The sequence below is a fragment of the Oreochromis aureus genome, linkage group 13 (genome assembly GCF_013358895.1).
Source record: "Oreochromis aureus strain Israel breed Guangdong linkage group 13, ZZ_aureus, whole genome shotgun sequence".
Taxonomy (NCBI): domain Eukaryota; kingdom Metazoa; phylum Chordata; class Actinopteri; order Cichliformes; family Cichlidae; genus Oreochromis; species Oreochromis aureus.
In genome coordinates, this window is record NC_052954.1 from 7,698,942 (window position 1) to 7,722,754 (window position 23,813).

The window sequence follows — 23,813 nt, forward strand, 5'->3', positions numbered from 1 at the left end:
GGGTGTAGTTTGTGTGTGTGATCACCCGTGTGTGCACCTGTGAGCATGAACGCGCTTGTTTTTAAAAGGTTCCTTCATGTAGTGATCTGCTAGAGGGTGTGGGGGGTCACTGCCCCGTCCTCCAGGGCATGAAGCAGGTATGGAGGAGATCAAAACTCCAGACATCCAGAGGCCCCCAGAACACAAGAGACCAAGGAAGACCAACAGAGGGCAGCAGCACACTATCCCAGAAAGAGCTGAGGAGAGTCCCAGATGAGGGGTCACTCAGCAGCCGCGGAGCAGAAGCCGGGGGGGGCTGCAGTGACGTGCCCGTGAGCTCCGCCGGCAGCCAGCTGTGCTGCCAGCGGCGCCGACTAATGGTGGTTTTGCACTCGAGTCCTGTTTGCAGCCCCCTGATGTGGCTGAGGAGATCTTATGTTTCAGTGAAGGAATCTACTCTGTTGCTCCTGCAGAGAGAAACAATCCAATAAGTTTTTCAAAACACCTAAACTGGAGGCCATGGCCTTCCTGTGCAGTTTCCTACAGGCCAAAACACACTTGATGAAAGAAGGCTGATCAAAGTATCCCCCAGTGGGTATTTCAAATCAAGGCTTTTCTGCATTGATGATCGTTTTGCCAAAGACACAAACTATTTGTTCTTTGCACAGTTTGTGACTGAAATACATTTGGCTACTTCCAGCATGACAATACAGTTAAGGAAGGCAAAGCCTTTGACCAGAGATGGGAAAAAATAACCTCAGGCATGTTACAAGATAAACATGAGGTGGAGAAACTGGTGAGAAATAAAGATGCAGTGAGATTCATGCAGCCTCTGAGAGGAACCCCAGCCTATTGGGAGAAAACAACAAGAGATCTTTTTGCCATGATCAGACAGTTGGGAACTCCCACGTTCTTTTGCACATTTTCAGCTGCTGAAATGCGCTGGCCCGAAGTGATTGAGGCAATATCAAGGCAGCAAGGTGAACAAGTCAATTTTGAAGGACTCGACTGGTCAGCAAAGTGTGACATCCTGAGAAGCAATCCTGTCACAACAATGCGCATGTTTGACAAGAGAGTTGAAGCATTATTCAGAGATTTACTCTTATCTCCTGCAGAGCCACTTGGCAAAGTCATTGACTACTTTTACAGAGTGGAGTTTCAGCACAGAGGAAGCCCACACATACACTGTCTCCTGTGGGTTGAAGGTGCTCCTGTGTTTGAGGAGGATGATGATCAAACTGTTGTTGATTTTATAAACAAATACATCACAGCACAGCTGCCTGATCCACATAAACAACCTGAACTGTACAAGAAAGTAACAGAAGTGCAAAAACACAGTAAGAACCACACAAAGACGTGCTTTAGGAGTTTAAGCTCCGGGTGCCGTTTTGGTTTTCCCAAACCACCCTGCAATGAGACAATGATCACAAGACCCAGTGAGGATGATGAACTGGAGGTAGAAACAGCAAAGAACAAGCTCAGACCACTGAACCAGCTACTGAATGAACCTGAAACTGCTTCCATGAGTTTAGAGCAGCTCTTGGCTCGATGCAAGTTGACGCATGCAGAATATGAGCGATACCTGAATAAAATGAACACAAGGAGTACAATCATACTAAAGCGTGATCCAAAAGACTCTTGGATAAACGGCTATAATCCACATCTGCTTGAAGCCTGGAACAGTAATATCGACATAAGCTTTGTTCTAGATGCTTTCGGCGCTGCAAATTATTTAATGAAATATATATCAAAAAAAGAGGGCGGGCTATCTGAGTACCTGAAAACTGTCATTGAGAACTCCCATAAGGACAGTGTAAATGAGTGTGATGAAATGAGAGCCGTCATGCAGGCATATTCAAAGAAGCGAGAGATCAGTGCACAGGAGTGTGTTGCTCGTGCATGTGGTCTTCACATGAAGCAATGTTCACGTGCTGTAATATTCATACCAACTGATGATAATCCAGTGAAAATGAGTCGTCCCCTGTCAGTTCTGGACAACACAACACCTGAGTCTTCCAGTGTTTGGATGACATCTTTGAATGACAAATATAAAGCCAGACCTGAAACACCAGAGTATGAGGAGATGTGCATGGCAGACTTTGCTGCTACTTGCAGGATTGTCTATGGCCAACAGACAAAAGGTAAAGATGTTTTACCCCTTCTTAATGAGATGGGATTTGTGCAAAGGCGCAAAAACGATAAGCCTGCTATCATCAGATTTCACCGCTGCTCACAAGAAAAACATCCAGAGCAATATTATGGAAGACTGCTTAAACTGTACCTTCCTCATCGTTCAGACCACGAACTGAAAACACCATCTTTGCCAACCTATCAGGCTTTCTATGGTGCTGGCTGTGTACAGCTACCAGGTACTGACCGTCTTGAGTACGTGCAACACATTGTCAAAAGAAACAGAAAAAAATATGAGAAAAACAGTGAGGAGATCGAGAGCGCTGTTGAGGAATATGAGCAGAACAGAGGTGTGACTGATGAATGGTGTAATCTGGCACCTGAATCAGATCTCGTAAGGTTGCCACTTGTTGAACAAGAAAGAGAGCGAGACAATGAAAATGAACAGGAAGATGTGCCCGACTACAGTCGTCAGGCTGATGCTTCAACAGAAGTCAGAGCCATCAGGGAACCCCCTGCTATTGATCCCACATTATTACGTCAGATGTTTCAGAATCTGAATAAGAAGCAAGCCTGCATATTTTATGCAGTTAGAGACTGGTGCATTAAAAGAGTCTGTGCTCTAAATCCAGAGCAGTTTTTCTTTTATATTAATGGTGGTGCTGGAACAGGAAAATCACATCTTATCAAATGCATCTACTCAGAAGCATCTAAGATACTGAGCAAAGTGCCCAGATATGCAGACGACGTTGACATATCAAAACCCATTGTCCTGTTAACTGCTTTCACTGGGACTGCAGCATTTAACATTTCTGGAACAACACTGCATTCTCTTCTCAAGCTGCCTAGAAGCTTAAAACCTCCTATTCAGGGACTTGGCAATCAGCTGGATGAAGTCAGATCAGAACTTTTGAATGCTGAAATAATCGTCATTGACGAAGTTTCTATGGTGTCAAGACATCTCTTTGCATATGTAGATGCAAGACTCAAACAGATCAAAGGGACTCGGAGACCCTTTGGAGGCATGTCAGTCATTGCTGTCGGAGACTTCTATCAGCTACCCCCAGTGCGACAGTCTAAACCTCTCTGTGTGCACGACCCGTCTGAGATCGACCTGTGGCGGGAGCATTTTCAGATGATCACTCTGACTGAGATTATGCGTCAGAAAGATGATGTTGTCTTTGCTGAGATGCTGAACAGAGTTCGTGTGAAAGGAAAGTTGGATGTGCTTTGCGAAGCAGATAGAAATTTGTTGTCACAGGCCATAACTGAACCAGCCCTTTGTCCGACTGATGCGTTGCACATTTTTGCAACTAACAAAGAAGTGGATGCACACAACTCTGCAACACTGGCTCTGCTCCATACTCATATCATTGACATCCATGCAGATGATTATAGAAAGGATCCTAGAACTGGCAGAATGGCACTTCAAGACAGACCATTGAAAGGAGGTAAAAACGAGTTACCAGACACACTGAAAGTTGCAGAAGGAGCTCGTGTCATGCTCACCAGAAACATTGACATACAAAATGGTTTGGTTAATGGAGCTTTTGGAAAACTACTTAGAGTAGTTTACTCTGAAAATGACCAACACATCATCAAGCTTGGACTTAAAATGGATAATGAGACATCTGGAAAGAATAACCGCACACCAGCAGACGACATGGTGTACATTGAGAGAGCAGAAGAGAATCTAAAGCAGAAAGGAGTGGTACGAAGACAGTTCCCAGTGAAGCTGGCCTTTGCATGTACAATACATAAGGTACAGGGTATGACAACCACATCAGCTGTTGTCTCTCTTAAGAGCATTTTGAGCCTGGCATGGCCTACGTAGCTGTCAGTAGAGTGGCGTCTCTCAGTGGACTGTATCTTCTTGATATGGAGGAGAAAAAATATTCACCAACCCAGAAATCACTGCAGCGCTTGAGAACATGAGACAAGCCAACCTTGATGACATGATGCCTCTTCTACGCTGAGACAAACACTGAGCAGGTCAGAGGTTTTCACCATTGTTCATCATAATACAGAGGGACTGCCAGCTCACATTAATGACATCAAGAATCACCATGAATTGTGTCTAGCAGATGTTTTGTGCCTAACAGAAACACACCTGCGGGGCTCTTTTGTCGCAGAGAGTCTCCACTTGGAAAATTACAATTTGTTCAAACGCAACAGACACCTGTCCTACACAAACTTTCCCCAGATGGCAAACAGAAGTGGTGGTGGAGTTGCTGTTTATGTGAAAAGTGACATTCAAGTGCATGAAAAACAGTACATCCATAATGTAACTGACCTTGAATTTCTGGCTTTAAAGGTTGAAGCACCAGTCAGTGCACTGATTGCAGTTGTGTACAGACCTCCAGACTACACTCTGAGGCCATTCCTGAAAAACCTGGTAAGCCTATTAGACTCATTAGAGATCATGGACTGTCATCCCATCATAGTGTGTGGTGATTTTAATGAGAATGTTTTATCCAGTGCAAACAAACCAATCCTGGAGCTGTTTGAGTCTAGGGGATACGCACAGGTCATCACTGCCCCTACCACAGAGAAGAACACACTGCTTGACCTAATTTTCATTTCTCAGCCAGAGCGATGTCTCCATTCTGGAGTCATGAAGACCTACCATAGTTACCATGACCCTGTGTACTGTGTATTGTCCTGTGATGATTCATGATCTAGATCTTTGAATACAGTAAGTAATTTTTATATTTCTGAATGACTTAAGAAAGTAGAGCGATATTTAAAAGTTGACTTGAGAAAAAACGCCCTGCATTGCAGTATAATGTTTGAATTTTTTACATAAAATACAATTAAATGAATTAAGTAATGATATCAGTAAAATATGACAATTTTATTTATTACAGAAAATCTAAAAATCAGTAATCTATGAATGTCAGAAAAATCAAATATACCACTTTAAAATGAACAGTGTAGGCATATCCTCTCTGCAGCCAGGCTTCAAAATCCTGCCAGGCTGCCCCAGTCTCACTGTGGCTGGGAGGGAGGGAGGGTGGACCAGAGGATTGCCCACACAACAAATAAATGTTCAACAGCTTCTTCATTGTTTCTGAGAGAACAACAATGACTAAAGGTTGCTTTTTAAAAAAAAGAAAAAAAAGAAAAACCTAATTACAGCAATAATGACAGTTAAGCCACTTTATCTGTGCCTCTGTTTTGAAATAATATTTACAAAAATGTTATTGATTTCAGTTTGTTGTAATCTATAAACTTTTTCAAAAGTATACAATTATATTTTTGGACAAATCTTTCGATGAAACATACATTTTTATGAGCTTTTATCATGTTTCAGCCAGTGCATTTATCAGGGTGGGTCTGGATTTATAAATGCACTGGCTGATAACTGCACATTTCTGGCCAGAAATGTTTCAGCAGCGTCACATATGCACTACATATGTTACACTTGCTTTCTGTTACCAGCTGATACCCTACATTTGTATAGACATTGGATGGTGTGAGGCTGGGGAGTTGAGTGGAGTGGGTAGGTGGGAGGTTGTTAGGTTTCCTTTTTTTTTTTTTTTTTGTTAAGAGAGACACAGTCCTCTTGTGTCTTCTCCAAGCTTCACATGTAAAATCCAACAGTGTGAAGCACATAGCAGCCAGAAACTGTAATGCCACAGATCAGAGAGGCTTCATCATCACCATCTTCATCGCCGTACGATCAGAGCGTGAGACTTCACATCTGGAGCACAGGAGAGATTCTGTGATAAGTCTTCCTTCTAGCTTGTCCCACAAGCAGTTGGTGAGATTTACTCACAACAAAAAGGGTTAATGACATTATTTTCATGAAAACATGTATTAATTCTTTGTAAAGTGTTTAAATTGTGTTTTCACTTGACCTTAGGAGTGTTATTTTGAGTGTATTTTAATGTCTGTACTCAGGTGTTTCCCTCTGTGATCCATCCCCTTCAGAGCTGAGATACTCAGGACTGAACAGACTGCACAGTTTCTGTGACTGATCCTCCAAAACACCTTCTTTGAAACCACACATGATAGAAGGGCTTTATATTTGCAGCAGCACTACTACAGGTATTCAGTTTATTACAGGATGTGTTTGTTTCTTAGGACCAGCTCTAAGTGCACACTACCTAACATATACACCTTTCTGTTTATTGCAAACCAACTACTCTGGATCATATGGCCAGTCGGCAGGAATGTTGCTGCAGGAAAACATCCCTGTAGATCACCATCATTGTCAGACTGACTGTGCCTCCTCTGTGCAGTGTCAAGATCCTCCCTAAACGAGTGTGTAAGTTAACATTTTCATTATTTTATTCCCTTTGACAAGACAAGTATCACTGATATTTACATTTACAACTACATATGTTCCTGTTTTCTGCTCTTCTTTTAAAGTCCTCAGCCATCCTGCTTCTGTGCTGCTTGCCACACATCAAACACTGGCCGGATGACAGGGAGGATCCACTCTGAAGTCACTGGACATGATGAGGATCATATGGGACTTTATAGTTTCACAGAAATGTTGTGCTCTTTGATTACAGGTTTTAAATGGACATAATGACTGCCTCTCTCTGATCAACAGGCTAAAGGATTGTTTTCATTGTTAGTGCTCTGTACAATGTATGCTTATTTAATATTTCATCACTGAGCAAACCTTTTATTTATTTATTTAACATATTTTAAATTTGTTTTAATGTTGAATTAACTGTGGGGATTGTTTTAAGTGGGCACTCGGGATGTCATATGACCAGAAATGTGGTAACTGGAATTCAACAGTAGGGAAAAAAAAAATCTGCTAAGAACGAAACACACACAAAAACCCCCAAGAGAACTCAAATTCATTCCATGTAATCCAATCTAAAACATTTTAAACTGCTGAACAGCAACACAAACAGTGTTAAAAAACAGTGTTAACAGAATGATTATGATGAGTTTGTACCAAAGTTTCAGGTCACATGGCACACCTAGTGTGTAACGTGGGGTATCAGCTGGTAAGTATAGGTTTTTTCATATTTGTGTCCTTAGAGTTCAGACAGATTAAGCCTTGTGTATAATAATTAGTCATAACCACAAGTCAAAGTCAGGGCCTGACTATATTTGGGACTTTGTGTCTGAGCCCAGGTTAAAACACGGTGTAAAAAAGCATTTAGTGGCATGGCTGAACAATGCTGTAAACTATTGATACTTATTTATCCATGTTCACAAAAAAGACTAATGTGTTTATTTGATTATTTGTATGTGTTAAACTGTGTCACCACCTTAGGCTTTCATTTGAGTTTACTCAAAAATCTCTATACAGTTCTCTTTTACCACTGTGTGGACACTGTTTAGATTAAAACATAAAAAAGAATGAGTAATAAAAAGATGTGTAGACAGATCAGTAGATTAAGTAGACCAATAGAAACAGCTGTTCAGCCATGTTCTAAGAAACCAACACAATTTAAAGGTTCAGGATTGTGGTTTTAAAAGTTGAATTTTCATGTATTTCATATGTTGCTTATTATTTTTATTTAGTTATTTAATTTAGTTATTTTTATTTATTCTCCTGTGAAGTGTTTAACAAAATTTAATTTAATTAATTAATTAATTTCAATTTTATTTGTTTATTATTTTGTAATTTGTTCTTTAAAAATGGAGTCTGTGCCAAAAACTAAAGTTGAACAGACACATGACAGGATCAGATGATTAACACCTTAAAACATTGCAAACGTCTCTTTTTAAAATGATTTTTATTCTATTTTGAAAAAAAACAAACATTTGTTGAATTAATTTAAGTCCTTTTCAGAAAGAAGCTGTAAAATATGACTTAAGATTTTTATGTTATTTTCTATGACATACAAAACAAATTGAGGTATGTAATACCATTAAACATGTTATACACATGTGTATATGTCTGAAAAACATTGTGCTGTATATTAAAGTTTGTATTTTCTCCAGAATGTTTGTTCATCTTTTCAGTTCAATTCAACAAATATGTTTTTACATTTATTTTTATTATTTTTGTTATGAATTAGAGATTTATAATACATAATTCCACTCTTTAAGTGATTAGAAGAATATGAACTTTTGTTATTCATTCAGAGGTTTTCTGACTACATTTTCTTTTGTCATTACTCATCTTTTTCTTATTTACATTTTAAACATGTTCAGCTATTTTCCAACTTCTTCTGTGTGAAAATCAGCTTTCAAAACTTCTGCACTTTTGTTTTCAGGTTAAAAATTCTGTATTTTCCAGCTCATTCAACATTTTTAGCTTAATATTCAGTAATTATTTCATTTCAGTGCATACATTCAGATTCAAGCATTCACACTGCAGTTTCTTCAGAAAATGCACTTTCTAGTTAGTGTGAATGCTTGTAAAAGCATTCACAGTATTGTTCTTCTAATCTTTATTATTATTAGTGTGAATGCTTGTAAAAGCATTCACAGTATTGTTCTTCTAATCTTTATTATTATTATTATTATTATATTTTATTATATATTCCGTACGTTTTTTGTAGTCTATCTCCTTCAAAACCGTTCAACTTAGAAAAACCATTCAAACACCGTTAGATTCCACTTCTTTAGGACATGACTGCTTCTATTTTTCTCATTTATAACATTTATATTTTTAATTTTATTCAACTTTTTTCAACAAAAATTTCCCATGTATTTCAATGGGGAGACCCTTCAAATCCTCATTCAACTCACTCCTCTTTAAACTGTATCTACTTCAACATACGTTGACATAGAGCCACCATTCAAACTTTAAAACGAAGACAAGACATTCAACTATTCAACTTGTATTTATCTTTTCAATATCTGTTATACTTTTTCTTCAGTTCCAGTTTAAGTTTCATGATGTTTTTTCAGCCGTTTCAGAGTTTATAATGGGTGTGTATGGGACGGAATGTTGGGGCTAGAGTGAGAAAGCTGAACTGCTAGAGTGAGAGGAGCGAAAAAATTAATCTTAAAATCTTTTTTAAAACTGCTGCTGTGTCCGCAGCGTTTGATCTACAGGTATGATTTTACCCTCAAAACGTAGCCATCGCTGTCCTCTTTCATCCAATGTGTTTACTATTGTACTAGGTGTTATGGTTCTTTCATAAATGTCACCAAAGCACAGCCTCCTCCTCCAACTCCTCCATAGACTCCAATGTTAAAGTGGCTCAGAAAGTTCCTTTGAAAATCAGAAGAGCAGGCTGTCTTTACACTGTCACCACGTCCATATAATAAACTCCACAGGCATGAAAACTGAGAATTAGGTAGACTAGACATTGCTGCCGCTCACGGTGAAAGAATTTTGTCAATACGACATGTACTTTTCATTTGGGAAGGATTTGTTTGGGGCTGACTTTTCTGTTCATTTTAAGCAGCAAAAGTGAGGTGCATGTCTGTGTGCGTGTGTATGGAGCCCCTGGCTCAGTTACTATAGCAACCAGGCTCACACCTGCCTGCCTAACGAGCTCTCTCTCACTCTGCCAAGATTCATCTTGAACACTTCTCTTTCAACTGCTGCTGTGTCCACAGTGTTTGGTCTACAGCAATCATTTTACCCTCAAAACGAAGCCATCGTTGTTCTCTTTACAAAACAGTGTCTTTCAAAGCTCAGAGATTTAAACTTTTTAAACTGTGTGGATCCAAGTGGAGGGATCACATTCTAGTCATTCAGTGATTCAAAGAATATGAACTTTTAATATTCATTCAGATATTTTCTGACTCTAAAATTTCTTTTCTCATTACTTAGGTTTTTCTAATTTACATTTAAAACATTTTCAGCTATTTTCCAACTTCTTCTCTGTGCTTGTCAGCTTTTAGCAGTTCAGCACTTTTGTTTTCAGGTGAAAATTTCTGTATTTTTCATCTCATTCAACATTTTTAACTTAAAATTCAGCAATTAATTCTTTTCAGTGCATATATTCAGATTCAAGCATTCACACTGCAGTTTCTTCAGAAAATGCACTTTCTAGTTATTATTATTATCTATACCACATTCCGTACGTTTTTTGGCATCTAACTCCTTCAAAACCGTTCAACTTAGAAAAACCATTCAAACACCATTAGATTCCTCTTCTTTTGGACATTAATGCTTCTACTTTTCTCATTTATAACATTTATATTTTAAAATTATTCAACTTTTTCAACAGAAATTTCCCATGTATTTCAATGGGAGACCCTTCAAATCCTCATTCAACTTACTCATTTTCAAACTGTATCTACTTCAACATACGTTGACATAGAGCCACCATTCAAACTTTAAAACGAAGACAAGACATTCAACTATTCAACTTGTATTTATCTTTTCAATATCTGTTATACTTTTTCTTCAGTTCCAGTTTAAGTTTCATTATGTTTTTTCAGCCGTTTCAGAGTTTATAATGGGTGTGTATGGGACGGAATGTTGGGGCTAGAGTGAGACAGCTCAACTGCTAGAGTGAGAGGAGCGAAAAAATTAATCTTAAAATCTTTTTAAAACTGCTGCTGTGTCCGCAGCGTTTGCTCTACAGGTATGATTTTACCCTCAAAACGTAGCCATCGCTGTCCTCTTTCATCCAATGTGTTTACTATTGTACTAGGTGTTATGGTTCTTTCATAAATGTCACCAAAGCACAGACTCCTCCCTCCAACTCCTCCATAGACTCCAATGTTAAAATGGCTCAGAAAGTTCCTTTGAAAATCAGAAGAGCAGGCTGTCTTTACACTGTCACCACGTCCATATAATAAACTCCACAGGCATGAAAACTGAGAATTAGGTAGACTAGACATTGCTGCGCTCACGGTGAAAGAATTTTGTCAATACGACATGTACTTTTCATTTGGGAAGTATTTGTTTGGGGCTGACTTTTCTGTTCATTTTAAGCAGCAAAAGTGAGGTGCATGTCTGTGTGCGTGTGTATGGAGCCCCTGGCTCAGTCACTATAGCAACCAGGCTCACACCTGCCTGCCTAACGAGCTCTCTCTCACTGTGCCAAGATTCATCTTGAACACTTCTCTTTCAACAGCTGCTGTGTCCACAGTATTTGCTCTACAGCCATCATTTTACCCTCAAAATGAAGCCATCGTTCTTCTCTTTCCAACAGCGTGTCTTTCAAAGCTCAGAGATGTAAACCTTTAAAACTGTGTGGATCCAAGTGGAGGGATCATATTTTAGTCATTCAGTGATTCAAAGAATATGAACTTTTAATATTCATTCAGATGTTTTCTGACTCTAAATAGTCTTTTCTCATTTTTTAGGTTTTTCTAATTTACAATTAAAACATTTTCAGCTGTTTTCTAACTTCTTCTCTGTGGATGTCAGCTTTTAGCAGTTCAGCTTTTTGTTTTCAGGTGCAAATTTCTGTATTTTTCATCTCATTCAACATTTTTAACTTAAAATTCAGCAATTAATTCATTTCAGCGCATATATTCAGATTCAAGCATTCACACTGCAGTTTCTTCAGAAAATGCACTTTCTAGTTATTATTATTATCTATACCACATTCCGTACGTTTTTTGGCATCCAACTCCTTCAAAACCGTTCAACTTAGAAAAACCATTCAAACACCGTTAGATTCCTATTCTTTTGGACATTAATGCTTCTATTTTTCTCATTTCTAACATTTATATTTTTAATTTTATTTAACTTTTTCATCAAAAATTTCCCATGTATTTCAATGGGGAGACCCTTCAAATCCTCATTCAACTTACTAATTTTCAAACTGTATCTACTTCAACATACGTTGACATAGAGCCACCATTCAAACTTTAAAACGAAGACAAGACATTCAACTATTCAACTTGTATTTATCTTTTCAATATCTGTTATACTTTTCTTCAGTTCCAGTTTAAGTTTCATGATGTTTTTTCAGCCGTTTCAGCGTTTATAATGGGTGTGTATGGGACGGAATGTTGGGGCTAGAGTGAGACAGCTCAACTGCTAGAGTGAGAGGAGCGAAAAAAATTAATCTTAAAATCTTTTTAAAACTGCTGCTGTGTCCGCAGCGTTTCGTCTACAGGTATGATTTTACCCTCAAAACGTAGCCATCGCTGTCCTCTTTCATCCAATGTGTTTACTATTGTGCTAGGTGTTATGGTTCTTTCATAAATGTCACCAAAGCACAGCCTCCTCCCTCCAGCTCCTCCATAGACTCCAATGTTAAAATGGCTCAGAAAGTTCGTTTGAAAATCAGAAGAGCAGGCTGTCTTTACACTGTCACCAGGTCCATATAATAAACTCCACAGGCATGAAAACTGAGAATTAGGTAGACTAGACATTGCTGCAGCTCACGGTGAAAGAATTTTGTCAATACGACTTATACTTTTCATTTGGGAGCGATTTGTTTCAGCCTGACTTTTCTGTTCATTTTAAGCAGCAAAAGTGAGGTGCATGTCTGCGTGTGTATGGGGCCATTGGGTGCAGTCACTATAGCAACCAGGCTCACACCTGCCTGCCTAACGAGCTCTGTCCCTCACTCTGCCAAGATTCATCTTAAACACTTCTCTTTCAACTGCTGCTGTGTCCACAGTGTTTGCCCTACAGCCATCATTTTACCCTCAAAACGTCGCCATCGTTCTTCTCTTTCCAACAGCATGTCTTTCAAAGCTCAGAAATATAAACTTTTTAAACTGTGTGGATCCAAGTGGAGGGATCACATTTCAGTCATTCAGTGATTCAAAGAATATGAACTTTTAATATTCATTCAGATGTTTTCTGACTCTAAATAGTCTTTTCTCATTTTTAGGTTTTCTAATTTACATTTAAAACATTTTCAGCTGTTTTCTAACTTCTTCTCTGTGGATGTCAGCTTTTAGCAGTTCAGCTTTTTGTTTTCAGGTGCAAATTTCTGTATTTTTCATCTCATTCAACATTTTTAACTTAAAATTCAGCAATTAATTCATTTCAGCGCATATATTCAGATTCAAGCATTCACACTGCAGTTTCTTCAGAAAATGCACTTTCTAGTTATTATTATTATTATATTTTATTATATATTCCGTACGTTTTTTGTACTGTATCTCCTTCAAAACCGTTCAACTTAGAAAAACCATTCAAACACCATTAGATTCCTCTTCTTTTGGACACGACTGCTTCTATTTTTCTCATTTTTAACATTTATATTTTTAATTTTATTCAACTTTTTCAACAAAAATTTCCCATGTATTTCAATGGGAGACCCTTCAAATCCTCATTCAACTTACTCATTTTCAAACTGTATCTACTTCAACATACGTTGACATAGAGCCACCATTCAAACTTTAAAACGAAGACAAGACATTCAACTATTCAACTTGTATTTATCTTTTCAATATCTGTTATACTTTTTCTTCAGTTCCAGTTTAAGTTTCATGATGTTTTTTCACCCATTTCAGAGTTTATAATGGGTGTGTATGGGACGGAATGTTGGGGCTAGAGTGAGAAGGCTCAACTGCTAGAGTGAGAGGAGCAAAAAAATAAATCTTAAAATATTTTTTAAAACTGCTGCTGTGTCCACGGTGTTTGGTCTACAGGTATGATTTTACCCTCAAAACGTAGCCATCGCTGTCCTCTTTCATCCAATGTGTTTACTATTGTACTAGGTGTTATGGTTCTTTCATAAATGTCACCAAAGCACAGCCTCCTCCCTCCAACTCCTCCATAGACTCTAATGTTAAAATGGCTCAGAAGGTTCGTTTGAAAATCAGAAGAGCATGGTGTTTTTACACTGTCACCACGTCCATAAAATAAACTCCTCAGGCATGAAAACTGAGAATTAGGTAGACTGGACATTGCTGCCGCTCACGGTGAAAGAATTTCGTCAATAGGACCTGTACTTTTCATTTGGGAAGGATTTGTTTGGGCCTGACTTTTCTGTTCATTTTAAGCAGCAAAAGTGAGGTGCATGTCTGTGTGCGTGTGTACTGAGCTATTGGGTGCAGTCACTATAGCAACCAGGCTCACACCTGCCTGCCTAACGAGCTCTCTCTCACTCTGCCAAGATTCATCTTGAACACTTCTCTTTCAACAGCTGCTGTGTCCACAGTGTTTGGTCTACAGCCATCATTTTACCCTCAAAACGTCGCCATCGTTCTTCTTTTTCCAACAGCGTGTCTTTCAAAGCTCAGAGATGTAAACCTTTAAAACTGTGTGGATCCAAGTGGAGGGATCATATTTTAGTCATTCAGTGATTCAAAGAATATGAACTTTTAATATTCATTCAGATGTTTTCTGACTCTAAATAGTCTTTTCTCATTACTCAGGTTTTTCTAATTTACATTTAAAACATTTTCAGCTATTTTCCAACTTCTTCTCTGTGCTTGTCAGCTTTTAGCAGTTCAGCACTTTTGTTTTCAGGTGCAAATTTCTGTATTTTTCATCTCATTCAAAATTTTTAACTAAAAATTCAGCAATTAATACATTTCAGTGCATACATTCAGATTCAAACATTCACACTGCAGTTTCTTCAGAAAATGCACTTTCTAGTTGTGTGGATGCCCTAAAAGGGCTTCCACACTATTGAGTTCCTGTTTCTCTTTATTCTTTATTTTTCTTTTTCAAGTTGCTTCCGTACGTTTTTTGGACTTTATCTACTCCCTCAGTTTTCAGCCGATTTTCTCCGTTCAAACTCTATACTGTTCTGCTCTTTCTGGAGATGGGTGCTATGACTTTTGGTGTTTATTACTGTTATACTTTTTAAAATATTACACTTTTTTCCTTTAATTTGTCCCATTGAAATGAATGGAAAACTTCCACAATTCTGCTAAAACTTGCTTGTTTTTGAAACTTAACTACTTTGTCATACTTTCACCTAGAAACTCCATTCAAACTTTAAAATGTTCTCAGATTATTGGGCTATTCCTGTGTGATTCAGCTGTTTCAGATCTTCTACCGTTTTAATTTTATGCAACTTTAAGTTTTCAGTTGCAAAATTGTGATTTTCAGAAAATACATGCGTTGCTATGGTTGCTATGCAATTAACTCAGAGTGAGGGCTGGTCTGTTCGAATTTTCTCTTCATGTCTGAACAACTTCTTGCTACTCGCTCAATTTCCACTCAACCCCACAAATTATACATCAAAACGTAGGTATTTTTGCTGGCTTTCAGAAAACGTCACTATCATTCTTGTGGGATTTACAGATTTTTGCAAATCTCCTCAGAGCAACACAAGGTCTGAAAACTCTCCATAGAAAGTCAATGGAGAGCTTGTTCAAAATCACCGCTGAATTTTTCTAATGAGAGGCATTTTCAAATCGTCATATCTCCTTAACGAAACAAAGCTGAGACATGACGCTTGTGCCAATATATCTTCAGACTCTCCTGATGCTCACAATTCAAGAGTATTTTCCTCACCTATTACCGTTTGGCCATGAATTACATTTGTTTGAGGATAGGAAATTTGTCTCTCGCTCAGATCTCTTCAGATTTCAAACTGTGGAAATGAGGCACTTTTTTCTCTCGTCATATCTTTTCATTGATTTCAACAGAGCCCTGAAAATTTCCATGACTGTTCACCAAAGCCTGCTGTTTCTTACGGTGAAAGAATGATTTTGAGGCTCCATAGAGATCTAGAGTTACACAACGTTGTTTGAGGGCAAGTCAAGGCAGTTTTGCTTCGCTTCTTCTCAGTTGCAGTGTGTTACAAGTCATATAGCTTTAATAATTTATATTTTATCTCTGAATTATGCAGACCTGGAGATTTCCCCATCTCTTCCTGAACAAAACGGTGTCAGAATGAGCGTTCTAGCCCCTACGGTTAGGAAATTATGGCCATTTGTTCGAGGGGAATCCTGAATGTGAGAAATACACTGCAGAAAACTCATACCTCTCTGTGTGTCTGTGTGTGTAAGTGCTGATTACAGCAGGTGCAGCTAATTTAGCTGACCTAGATATACCAAGCCCAGACTCTAAACAGCCACTGCTCGCTTTAGGCTCTGTGTATGTGTATGTTTGTGTGTCTGTATCAATATTTCTCCCATGTTACATATTACTCCTCCATAATAGTATTTGTGCTAAATCAAAGTACTTCTACTACATCTTAGTACTTCTGCTCAATCATAGTATTTCTGCTAAATCATAGTATTTTTGAAAAATCATGGTATTTGTGCCAAATCATGGTTTTAGGGCAGAACCATAATATTTATTTTATGTTATGAGATTACTACTAAGTGGAGGAATGTCTGTTATGTTATAGTTTATGTGCTGAATATAGTATATCTGCCAAATCATAGTATTTATCCCAAATCATAGTATTTATGCCAAATTACAGTATTTCTGCTAAAAAGCAGAAATAGTACCTTTTAGCAGAAATTTCTGTGAAAAGATATTATTTATGTTAAAACATAGTATTTCTGCTAAATCATAGTATTTCTGCCAAATCATAGTATTTGTACTTATTCATAGTACTTGTGCCAAATCATAGTATTTGTACCCAATCATAGTATTTCTGCAATATGATCGTATTTGTGGCAAATCATGGTATCTTTTGCCAAATCATGGTATTTGTGCCCAGTTAAAATTTCTGTTATATTATAGTGTTACTACTAAGTCGTAGAATTTCTGTTATGTTATAGTATATCTGCTGATTATAGTATATGTGCCAAATAATAGTATTTATAGCAAATAATAGTATTACTGCCCAAACATAGTATTTCTTGTAGTATTTGTAGTAGTAGTTGTTGTAGTATTTGTGCAAAAACATAGAATTTCTGCAAAATCATAGTATACCAAATCATAGTATTCCAAATCATAGTATTACTGCAATTCCATAGTATTTGAGCGAAATCATAGTATTTGTGCAAAAACATACTATGTCTGCAAAATCACATTATATCTGCTATGTTATAGTATTACTACTAAGGCATAGTATTTCTACCAAATCATAGTATTCCTTCAAAATCATAGTATCACTGCAATTTCATAGTATTTGAGCGAAATTGTAGTATTTGTACTAAATCATGGTACTTGTACCAAATCATAGTATTTTTGCAAATCATATTATTTGAACCAAAACATTGTATTTGTACAAAGTCATAGTATTTCTTCTAAATCATAGTATTTCACCCAAATCTCAGTAGTTGTGCTAAAACCCAGTATTATTGCCAAATCGTAGTATTTGTATTGAAACATAGTATTTGTGCCAATAAGAGTATTTGTACTAAATCATAGTACTTGTGCCAAATCATAGTATTTCTGCCATATTGTGCTAGTTGTGCAAAAACATAGACTGTCTGCAAAATCATAGTATATCTGTTATGTTATAGTATTACTACTGAGTCACAGTATTTCTGCCAATTCGTAGTATTTGTACTAAATCATACTACTCGTGCCAAATCATAGTTTTTACAGTATTTTACAGTATTTCTGCTAAAAAGCAGAACTAGTACCTTTTAGCAGAAATTTCTGTCAAAAGATATTAGTTATGTTAAAACATAGTATTTCTGCTAAATCATAGTATTTGTGCCTATTCATAGTATTTGTACCCAATCATAGTATTTCTGCCATATCATCGTATTTGTGCCAAATCATGGTATATTTTGCCAAATCATGGTATTTGTGCCAAATTAGAGTATTTGTGTCCAATTAAAATTTCTGTTATGTTATAGTATTACTACTACGCCATAGCATTTCTACCAAATCATAGCATTTCTTCAAAATCATAGTATTACTGCAATTTCATAGTATTTGAGCGAAATCGTAGTATTTGTGAAAAAAAATATACTATGTCTGCAAAATCACAGTATATCTGTTATGTTATAGTATTACTACTAAGGCATAGTATTTCTGCCAATAAGAGTATTTGTATTAAATCATAGTAGTTGTGCCAAATCACAGTATTTCAGCCACATTGTGCTAGTTGTGCAAAAACATAGACTGTCTGCAAAATCATAGTATATCTATTATGTCATAGTATTACTACTAAGTCGTAGACTTTCTGTTTTGTTATAGTATCTCTGCTGAATATAGTATATGTGCCAAATCATAGTATTTATAGCAAATCATATTATTTGTGCTAACACATAGTATACTGCCACATTATAGTATTTGTGTAAAACCAGAATGTCTGCAAAATCATCATATATCTGTTATGTTATAGTATTACTACTAATGCATAGTATTTCTAACAAATCATAGAATTCCTTCAAAATCATAGTATTACTGCAATTTCATAGTATTTGAGCGAAATCGTAGAATTTTTGCAAATCATATTATTTCAACCAAAACATTGTATTTGTAACGAAGTCATAGTATTTCTTCTAAATCATTGTATTTCACCCAAATCTCAGTAGTTGTGCTAAAACCCAGTATTATTGCCAAATCATCGTATTTGTACTAAATCATAGTACTTGTGCCAAATCATAGTATTTCTGCCATATTGTGCTAGTTGTGCAAAAAAATAGACTGTCTGCAAAATCATAGTATATCTATTATGTTATAGCATTACTACTAAGTCATAGACTTTCTGTTATGTTATAGTATATCTGCTGAATATAGTACATGTGCCAAATCATAGTATTTATAGCAAATCATAGTATTTGTGCTAAAACATAGTATACTGCCACATTATAGTATTTGTGTAAAACCAGAATGTCTGCAAAATCATCATATATCTGTGATGTTATAGTATTACTACTAATGCATAGTATTTCTGCAAAATCATAGTATTTTTGCAGAAACCTTGTACTTCTGGTAAATAATAGTATTTGTGCCAAATCATAGTATTTGTGCCAAAACATTGTATTTGTACAAAGTCATAATATTTCTTCTAAATCATAGTATTTCAATCAAATCTCAGGAGTTGTGCTAAAACGCAGTATTATTGCCAAATCATAGTATTTGTACTCAAACATATCAGTTCAACTTATTTAACTCTTCTCAACAGCCCAACACCTCTTCTTCACCCGTTTCAGCAGAATTGTGAGTGTTTTCACCCTTTTCAGCACAAATCCCAGCTTTTTCAGGTGTTTTCAACAGAAATCTCTTTTTAGCAGACATTCTGCTGATTCACCTGTTTTCAGTGCAACGTTCTACTTCTTTACCTCTTTTCAGTAGAAATTCTGCTGATTCACCTATTTTAAGCAGAATTATCAGCCTTTCACCTCTTATCAATACAAATCTCAGTATCTTCTGCTCATTTCAGAGGAAACCATTTCACCTCTTTTCAGTAGAAATTTGAACTTCTGTACCTCTTTGAAGAAGAATCTTTGCCTTTTCACCTCTTTTCAGCAAAAGTTTCTGTTTTTTCACTTGTTTTCAGCATAATTTTTCAGTTTCTTTACCGCCATACAATTTTTGCAGCTTTTCATCTTTTTCAGTCATTTTCAGCAGGCAACTTCAGCGTTAAGGCATCCACACAGCATTTTCGCAGGAAATGCAAATTTTTCTAGTTCTATTTTATTATTATAGATTCCGTACGTTTTTTGTACTCTATCTCCTTCAAAACCGTTCAACTTAGAAAAACCATTCAAACACCGTTAGATTCCTCTTCTTTTGGACATGACTGCTTCTACTTTTCTCATTTATAACATTTATATTTTTAAAATTATTCAACTTTTTTCAACAAAAATTTCCCATGTATTTCAATGGGGAGACCCTTCAGATCCTCATTCAACTTACTCATTTTCAAACTGTATCTACTTCAACATACGTTGACATAGAGCTACCATTCAAACTTTAAAACGAAGACAAGACATTCAACTATTCAACTTGTATTTATCTTTTCAATATCTGTTATACTTTTCTTCAGTTCCAGTTTAAGTTTCATGATGTTTTTCAGCCGTTTCAGAGTTTATAATGGGTGTGTATGGGGACGGAATGTTGGGGCTAGAGTGAGAGGAGCGAAAAATTAATCTTAAAATCTTTTTAAAACTGCTGCTGTGTCCGCAGTGTATGCTCTACAGGTATGATTTTACCCTCAAAACGTAGCCATCGCTGTCCTCTTTCATCCAATGTGTTTACTATTGTACTAGGTGTTATGGTTCTTTCATAAATGTCACCAAAGCACAGCCTCCTCCTCCAACTCCTCCATAGACTCTAATGTTAAAATGGCTCAGAAGGTTCGTTTGAAAATCAGAAGAGCATGGTGTTTTTACACTGTCACCACGTCCATATAATAAACTCCACAGGCATGAAAACTGAGAATTAGGTAGACTGGACATTGCTGCCGCTCACGGTGAAAGAATTTCGTCAATAGGACCTGTACTTTTCATTTGGGAGCGATTTGTTTCGCCTGACTTTTCTGTTCATTTTAAGCAGCAAAAGTGAGGTGCATGTCTGTGTGCGTGTGTACTGAGCCATTGGGTGCAGTTACTATAGCAACCAGGCTCACACCTGCCTGCCTAACGAGCTCTGTCTCTCACTGTGCCAAGATTCATCTTAAACACTTCTCTTTCAACTGCTGCTGTGTCCACAGTGTTTGCTCTACAGCCATCATTTTACCCTCAAAAAGAAGCCATCGTTCTTCTCTTTCCAACAGCATGTCTTTCAAAGCTCAGAGATGTAAACCTTTAAAAGTGTGTGGATCCAAGTGTAGGGATTACACTTTACTCATTCAGTGATTCAAAGAATATGAACTTTTAATATTCATTCAGGTGTTTTCTGACTCTAAATTTTCTGTTCTCATTTCTTAGGTTTTCCAAATTTTAATTTAAAAACTTTTCAGCTATTTTCCAACTTCTTCTGTGTGAACATCAGCTTTCAAAAGTTCTGCACTTTTGTTTTCAGTTTAATAAATCTGCATTTTCCAGCTCATTCAACATTTTTATTTTTAACTCAAAATTCAGCAATTAATTCATTTCAGTGCATACATTCAGATTCAAGCATTCACACTGCAGTTTCTTCAGAAAATGCACTTTCTAGTTCTATTTTATTATAGATTCCGTACGTTTTTTGTACTCTATCTCCTTCAAAACCGTTCAACTTAGAAAAACCATTCAAACACCGTTAGATTCCTCTTCTTTTGGACATGACTGCTTCTACTTTTCTCATTTTTAACTTTTATATTTTTAATTTTATTCAACTTTTTTCAACAAAAATTTCCCATGTATTTCAATGGGGAGACCCTTCAAATTCTTCTTCAACTCACTCCTCTTTAAACTGTATCTACTTACACATACGTTGACATAGAACCACCATTCAAACTTTAAAACGAAGACAAGACATTCAACTATTCAACTTGTATTTATCTTTTCAATATCCGTTATACTTTTCTTCAGTTCCAGTTTAAGTTTCATGATGTTTTTCAGCCGTTTCAGAGTTTATAATGGGTGTGTATGGGACGGAATGTTGGGGCTAGAGTGAGACAGCTCAACTGCTAGAGTGAGAGGAGCGAAAAAATTAATCTTAAAATCTTTTTTAAAACTGCTGCTGTGTCCGCAGCGTTTTCTCTACAGGTATGATTTTACCCTCAAAACGTAGCCATCGCTGTCCTCTTTCATCCAATGTGTTTACTATTGTACTAGGTGTTATGGTTCTTTCATAAATGTCACCAAAGCACAGACTCCTCCCTCCAACTCCTCCATAGACTCCAATGTTAAAATGGCTCAGAAAGTTCCTTTGAAAATCAGAAGAGCAGGCTGTCTTTACACTGTCACCACGTCCATATAATAAACTCCACAGGCATGAAAACTGAGAATTAGGTAGACTAGACATTGCTGCCGCTCACGGTGAAAGAATTTTGTCAATACGACATGTACTTTTCATTTGGGAAGGATTTGTTTGGGGCTGACGTTTCTGTTCATTTTAAGCAGCAAAAGTGAGGTGCATGTCTGTGTGCGTGTGTGTGGAGCCCTGGCTCAGTCACTATAGCAACCAGGCTCACACCTGCCTGCCTAACGAGCTCTCTCTCACTCTGCCAAGATTCATCTTGAACACTTCTCTTTCAACTGCTGCTGTGTCCACAGTGTTTGCTCTACAGCCATCATTTTACCCTCAAAACGAAGCCATCGTTCTTCTCTTTCCAACAGCGTGTCTTTCAAAGCTCAGAGATGTAAACCTTTAAAACTGTGTGGATCCAAATGGAGGGATCATATTTTAGTCATTCAGTGATTCAAAGAATATGAACTTTTAATATTCATTCAGATGTTTTCTGACTCTAAATAGTCTTTTCTCATTACTCAGGTTTTTCTAATTTACATTTAAAACATTTTCAGCTATTTTCCAACTTCTTCTCTGCGCTTGTCAGCTTTTAGCAGTTCAGCACTTTTGTTTTCAGGTGAAAATTTCTGTATTTTTCATCTCATTCAACATTTTTAACTTAAAATTCCGCAATTAATTCTTTTCAGTGCATATATTCAGATTCAAGCATTCACACTGCAGTTTCTTCAGAAAATGCACTTTCTAGTTATTATTTTCTTTTCCGTACGTTTTTCGCCGTCTATCTCCTTCAAAACCGTTCAACTTAGAAAAACCATTCAAACACCATTAGATTCCTCTTCTTTGGGAATGGTGTGCTTCTATTTTTCTCATTTTTAACATTTATATTTTTAATTTTATTCAACTTTTTCAACAAAATTTCCCATGTATTTCAATGGGAGATCCTTCAAATTCTCCTTCAACTTACTCATTTTTCAACTCTAACTACTTCGACATACGTTGACATAGAGCCACCATTCAAACTTTAAAACGAAGCCAAGACATTCAACTATTCAACTTGTATTTATCTTTTCAATATCTTTTATACTTTTTCTTCAGTTCAGTTTAAGTTTCATGATGTTGTTTTTCACCCGTTTCAGAATTTATAATGGGTGTGTATGGGACGGAATGTTGGGGCTAGAGTGAGACAGCTCAACTGCTAGAGTGAGAGGAGCAAAAAAATTAATCTTAAAATCTTTTTTAAAACTGCTGCTGTGTCTGCAGCGTTTGCTCTACAGGTATGATTTTACCCTCAAAACGTAGCCATTGCTGTCCTCTTTCATCCAATGTGTTTACTATTGTACTGGGTGTTATGGTTCTTTCATAAATGTCACCAAAGCACAGCCTCCTCCCTCCAACTCCTCCATAGACTCCAATGTTAAAATGGCTCAGAAAGTTCTTTTGAAAATCAGAAGAGCATGGTGTCTTTCCACTGTCACCACGTCCATATAATAAACTCCACAGGCATGAAAACTGAGAATTCAGTAGACTAGACATTGCTGCCACTCACGGTGAAAGAATTTTGTCAATACGACCTGTACTTTTCATTTGGGAGCGATTTGTTTGGGGCTGACTTTTCTGTTCATTTTAAGCAGCAAAAGTGAGGTGCATGTCTGTGTGCGTGTGTATGGAGCCATTGGGTGCAGTCACTATAGCAACCAGGCTCACACCTGCCTGCCTAACGAGCTCTGTCTCTCACTGTGCCAAGATTCATCTTAAACATTTCTCTTTCAACTGCTGCTGTGTCCACAGTGTTTGCTCTACAGCCATCATTTTACCCTCAAAAAGTCGCCATCATTCTTCTCTTTCCAACACAGTGTCTTTCAAAGCTCAGAGATGTAAACCTTTAAAACTGTGTGGATCCAAGTGGAGGGATCACATTTTAGTCATTCAGTGATTCAAAGAATATGAACTTTTAATATTCATTCAGATGTTTTCTGACTCTAAATTTTCTTTTCTCATTTCTTAGGCTTTTCTAATTTACAATTAAAACATTTTCAGCTATTTTCGAACTTCTTCTCTGTGGTTGTCAGCTTTTAGCAGTTCAGCACTTTTGTTTTCAGGTGCAAATTTCTGTATTTTTCATGTCATTCAACATTTTTAACTTAAAATTCAGCAATTAATTCATTTCAGTGCATACATTCAGATTCAAGCATTCACA